The following is a 6,247-nucleotide window of genomic DNA, read 5'->3' on the forward strand; positions in this document are numbered from 1 at the left end:
AATAGAAAGACTAGGGGGCACTCCATGAAGTTAGCATGGGGCACATTTAAAACTAATCGGAGAAAGTTCTTTTTTACTCAACGCACAATTAAACTCTGGAATTTGTTGCCAGAGAATGTGGTTCGTGCAGTTAGTGTAGCTGTGATTAAAAAAGGATTGGATAAGTTCTTGGAGGAGAAGTCTATTTACCTGCTATTAATTAAGTTCACTTAGAGAATAGCCACTGCTATTACTAGCAACAGTAACATGGAATAGACTTAGTTTTTGGGTACTTGCCAGGTTCTTATGGCCTGGATTGGATACTGTTGGAAACAGGATGCTGGGCTTGATGGACCCTTGGTCTGACCCAGTATGGCATGTTCTTATGTTCTTAGCAAATTACTTTCATTACCTTATTTTGACATTCATGAGCAGTGTGGTGCATGGCAGCTCACCCTCCTCATTATCAGAAACTGGGATGCTGTGTTTTGGGGACACGCCCCTTCTTCAAACATCCATCATTATATGGTTAACAGATTGTAAGCTTCCTACACTGCATATCACTACTTCTGATTCATCTTTAACATAAACAATAATATATTTCAAGCACTTTGGGCTTATTGTGTGTATAATATAATTAGAAGACCAGAACTGTACATCACATTGCTGCTTTTATTGACCTGCCATGAAATGTCTTCATTTTTCTTTGGGTTAAGGTCACCACAGAGTGGCATCCAAGTAATTTTGTGTTCATCTGCTCAATACGTTCACTATTAAATCACCAAAGTCTCCTGTGCAAACCATATGACACAATATTATTCTAAATTAGGAAAGACCTACTCAAGCGCTACAGTGTAATTAGTTACCATATGCAGTGTCTTGTGAAACTCTCTGCAGGTGGACATTTATGAAAATACAGTATATCAAGACATTAATCCAACATATAGTAACATTTTTTCAGTGTATCAAATACTATAGTTTAAAGAGATCCAATGGCTTGTACAATAAGTGTGTTCATCTCTTAGTAATCTTTTTTCCCCTTTTCTTCATCATCTGTGATATCGTGTTTATAAACAGAGAGGAAATTGACGTTAATATTAGTGAACAGTATTGATTTCATTCATCATCTTTCTGAATGCAAGAGTACAGTCTTAGGGTTTGTGGCTAGTTAGTTCAGAAATCCTTACTACTGGGTGACTAGACCTGGATTTCCAAATAGGCAAAGAAAGACTCTGGGGCTGAAGAGCATCTCCTGCTGTTCCTGCAGCATTTTCTCACAAGTAGCAGCCTTAACGGCAGTGTCCTGTCAGGTTTGCCTCCATAAATGTTCAGGGGCATTTGGATCATATGAACATTACATAAGAACATAAGAACATTAGAAATTGCCATCCTGGGTCAGACCAAGGGTCCATCAAGCCCAGCACCCCAGCATCCTATTTCCAACAGTGGCCAATCCAGGATACAAGTACCTGGCAAGTACCCAGACATTAGATAAATCACAAGCTACTATTGCTTATTAATTAATAGCAGTTTATGGATTTTTCCTCTAGGAACTTATCCAAACCTTTTTTAAACCCAGTTACACTAACTGCTGTAACCCCATCCTCTGGCAATGAATTCCAAAGCTTAACTATGCACTGAGTGAAAAAAATTTTTTTTTTCGATTTGTTTTAAATGAGCTACTTGCTGACTTCATGGAGTTCCCCCCTAGCCCTTCTATTATCTGAGAGTAAATACCCAATTTACATTAACCTGTTCAAGTCCTTTCATGATTTTGTAGACTTCTATCATATCCCCCCCTCAGTCATCTCTTCTCCAAACTGAACAGCCCTGTAAAATAGAATTGTCACCTGCCTGTCCTTGCACTTTAAGGGGATGGGACTGTGAGGGATGCTGTTGCTCAGGCGGATTGGCGCATGTGAGGAAAAAAGGTTGTTCCCCCTTTCAGTATGTAACCCCCTCGCAGATGGAGGATCCCTGACGTAGGGGCTACAGCAAAGTCCCAGGGCTGTCTTCTCTCTCCCAGACCACTATCACTCTGAAACCCCAAGCTTCAGCCCTGGGGGCCAGCATGCTCCGGTGGGAGGAGGCGTAATCCTCTGGAGCCCTAGGTGCTGTGGCGGGGTAACCAGGCTGCACAGTCACTCTTCCTGCTCAATACTCACAATGAGGGGGTTCTGCTGATCCAAAAGGGCACCATGAATAAAAGCTCAGAGTCCAAGGTTGGTATTTGAATAATAAAAAGCTTTATTTAAACTTGAAAAAGAGTATTCACACTAGGAATCCAAAAATCATAAACAGGATGAGAAAAATTCAAATAGAAAATACACTGGTCTCTTTGTCCGAGGTGTCTCTTTTGATGACCCTCCTGCTCTTAACTGTAACCTGGTCCAAAATGCCTTCCCCCTGTAAGGGTACGTAAGTTCTCCTCCAGTTCCAACATATGGAAAACTTTCCCCAGCTTCAAAAACAGGTAGGATCTCCAAAATTCCTGGGCGGAGTGATGTCCCTTTAGAAGAATTTCATCATTATATAACGTCCTACACCATTTACAAAGACCTGGATGTGTTTTGGAAGTCTGCAACTGCTGATGTCCCATAGCTGGCAGAGAGGATATTCATTTCAATTCATGGAAGCCTTGATGACTGGCACCACTGCTGACAAGTTTCCAACTTGTGCTAATTTAACCCCTTTTTGTATCTGTAATCATGTGTCCAATATATATATACGTACATATCTATGTAATTAACAGCAAGACAAACTTCTGATGCTGAGGTCATTGTCAACATTGATAAACTTCTGTACTTGGGAAGACAGCATGGACTTTCTCAAGGAATATAAAAAGGATGGTTGCACTTTTTCAACTCAAAGTAAACTAACATTTTAAAATTAAGAGTTTTTAATTTAAATGTCTTAGGGCCTGATTTTCAAAACCATTTACACACTTAAAAATTGGTTTTACACACGTCGCCCAATTTTAATTCCGGCGCGCACATGTGCATGCGGCTGCCCACTCGCACGCGCAAGGGGGCGGAGGATTTTATTTAAAAGCATGCGGTGACGCGATTGGGCCTTCCCCAGTTCCCTCCCTGTTCACTCCAATAAAGAAGCGGACTGGGAGAGAACTTCCCTAACCCACTCACTATCCTTCCTCCCTCTTCCCTTCTCCTCTCCGACATCTAAAACCCCCTAACTATCTTTTTTTAAATTATTTTTTTTGCTACTTACTCGCTCTCCGGAGCAGTAGTAGCTTCCACACATCGGCTGGCTACCGGCGCGCTCTTCAGTGGGACAGCGCCTAATTTCATTTAGGCCTGAATGTTTTAAAATTGGCTGACTTACATGGGTAAATCCGGACTCACGCGAGTTAAGTCCTACTTTACTTTTGCATATAAAATAAGTAAGAAAAGTTATGCAGGCTCAATGCATTGATACATGTGGTTTCAATGCCTTGCATGTATTTGTGCATAAGCCTGCATACACACATATGTTGCAGGTAGAGGTACACGTATTTCATATGCGTATGTTATAAAATATTTGCTCAGATCTGCTTATAACCATAGATGCACTTATATGCCACCACATGCATTGGAAAGTTATCCTCATACTGAATAGATTTCAATTTTTAAAAAAATGACTTTTTTTTTTAATAGTTGGAGGTGTGAAAATGTTCCTCTATGTATGGCAAGCTTCTTTTCAAATTCTCTCTTGGCCTGCCTTATTAATATTTTACATCTAGCTTGCCAGTGCCTATTTTCCTTATTTACTCCAGAAGTTCATCCCAGCCTGCTAGTAAATGGCATTCCTGTCTTATTTTTCACTGGCGGGTTTTAATAGATGCACGACTCACATCAGAGCTACATTACAAACTGCTTTTTTTTTTTTTATAAGCTTAGAATGTTTAGAAGACTCGAGCACTTTAATACCCTAGTTCAAGCTTTCATCTTGACGTCTCTTGATTATTGTCATGCACTTTTTTTTTGGTTGGGCTTTCTAAATGCCAACTAGAAGCCTTGCTGCTCTTTGTAACATGCAGCCACTCAGCTCATCACTGTCTGTGCTTCAAGGGAGCATATTTTCCTGAAATGACAAGAGCTACATGGGCTGCCGAAAACAAAGAGAATAAACTTCAAGATAATGTTGTTAGTTTACAAAGCTCTTAAACACAAAAGTCATCAATATCTTGCAGATTTGCTGGTATAACAGCTTGTCCCTCTGTTGAGGGCAACACACCGATATGCTTTTTCAGTAGTAGGACTCACACTATGGAGTCCCCTCCCTTGAGAACTATGTAAACTAGAAGAGTATAAGTTGTGTTGTATTTTCAGTAAGCACTACTAAATGTTCCATATGCTGCTGTTGTAAAGCTTTAGCTTAGCTAATAACAATACGATGTGGAAATTGAGTTTATGAGTTTAAAATTTATGTTGTCTCATCATGTTTGTCCTTGAAATCACATGTTTTATGTTTTAAGTATGTATCAAATTATGGAAGATAGATTTTCTGAAAGATGTCCTTTTGACTTTAACTGCCTCTTTCACTTCACCATTTAGCCATGCTGGCTAAATTTGGTCTTCCTTTGATCTTCGTAATTTGTGGAATACATTTTATCTGGGGTTCCAATATGGCAGTTTTAAACAATGTCCATGTCTCATGCAAACTTTTAGTCTTTGTAACCAGTCCTCCAGATTTTTCCTAATTTATTTCCTCATTGTATCATAGTCATCTTTTTTTAAAGTTAAATGCTTCTGTAGTAGTTTTACTTAATATCCTTTCTTTTGGTACATTTTCTGTCTGAATTTTGATTCATCTCTGCAAACTGTGTGCACAAATTGCAACTTCGGTGCATAATTTGCCAAAACAAATCACCTGAAAAATGTTCTGAATGAGGTCAATTTTGATTCATTTTGTTTGCAACCAACCTAAAATCATCGCGTTTTACGTATTCAGTTAAAACAAATACACTTCTGTATCACAAAGCCTATCCACAATCTTGGTTTCTTAATAACAGATCAGAACAATAAAAATCCAAGGGAAAAAAAACATAGAATAAATGATCGCTCCATGGTGAGACCGCACCTTGAATACTGTGTACAATTCTGGTCGCCGCATCTCAAAAAAGATATAATTGCAATGGAGAAGGTACAGAGAAGGGCTACCAAAATGATAAGGGGAATGGAACAACTCCCCTATGAAGAAAGACTAAAAAGGTTAGGACTTTTCAGCTTGGAGAAGAGATGACTGAGGGGGGATATGATAGAGGTGTTTAAAATCATGAGAGGTCTAGATCGGGTAGATATGAATTGGTTATTTACTCTTTCGGATAGTAGAAAGACTAGGGGGCACTCCATGAAGTTAGCATGGGGCACATTTAAAACTAATCGGAGAAAGTTCTTTTTTACTCAACGCACAATTAAACTCTGGAATTTGTTGCCAGCCAATGTGGTTAGTGCAGTTAGTATAGCTGTGTTTAAAAAAGGATTGGATAAGTTCTTGGAGGAGAAGTCCATTACCTGCTATTAAGTTCACTTAGAGAATAGCCACTGCCATTAGCAATGGTTACATGGAATGGACTTAGTTTTTGGGTACTTGCCAGGTTCTTATGGCCTGGATTGGCCACTGTTGGAAACAGGATGCTGGGCTTGATGGACCCTTGGTCTGACCCAGTATGGCATTTTCTTATGTTCTTATGTTCTTATAAAGACCCAGACACAATCTGGGATTTGCTTGCTTATTCTCCTGATTTCTTTAGTCCCAATTCACTAAAATCCATTATGAGCTAATGACAGGGTTTGCAGGCTACCTCTAGTGTTCTGTGAGATGCACATACCAAGTTGCATTTCAGTGTAGTCGTGTATTCACTTTTGAGTTTTGTCTTTCTGACAAGTCATCGGTCATGCAATTAAATACCACTTTTTCAGTTCTTTGAGGGTGAGCCTTTTCTCTCAATCACTGAAAAAGGATCCAGTTTCAGGGGAATTAGGAAGGCATGGAGGAAGGTGTTTCTAGGCATCAAGCTTGGGTACTGAACATTCAAAGACAGGGGGCCTAGATTTTTCAAAGAACATATGGCAGATTTATCTTCCATAGAACTGATAAAAGAACAGAGGTGAATCAAATATATTCCCCCAAGAGATAAGCCTCACTTGAAGTGCGTGTGTGTGTGTGTCATACTAGTTTAGGTGAAAGGAACAAACCATGTGATTTCAGTGACACCATAGACTAGCGAGCCCCATTTACGCATGCAAAAAAACTTTAAGGGTCCTAG

This window comes from Rhinatrema bivittatum, chromosome 18, assembly GCF_901001135.1.
Source record: "Rhinatrema bivittatum chromosome 18, aRhiBiv1.1, whole genome shotgun sequence".
Taxonomy (NCBI): domain Eukaryota; kingdom Metazoa; phylum Chordata; class Amphibia; order Gymnophiona; family Rhinatrematidae; genus Rhinatrema; species Rhinatrema bivittatum.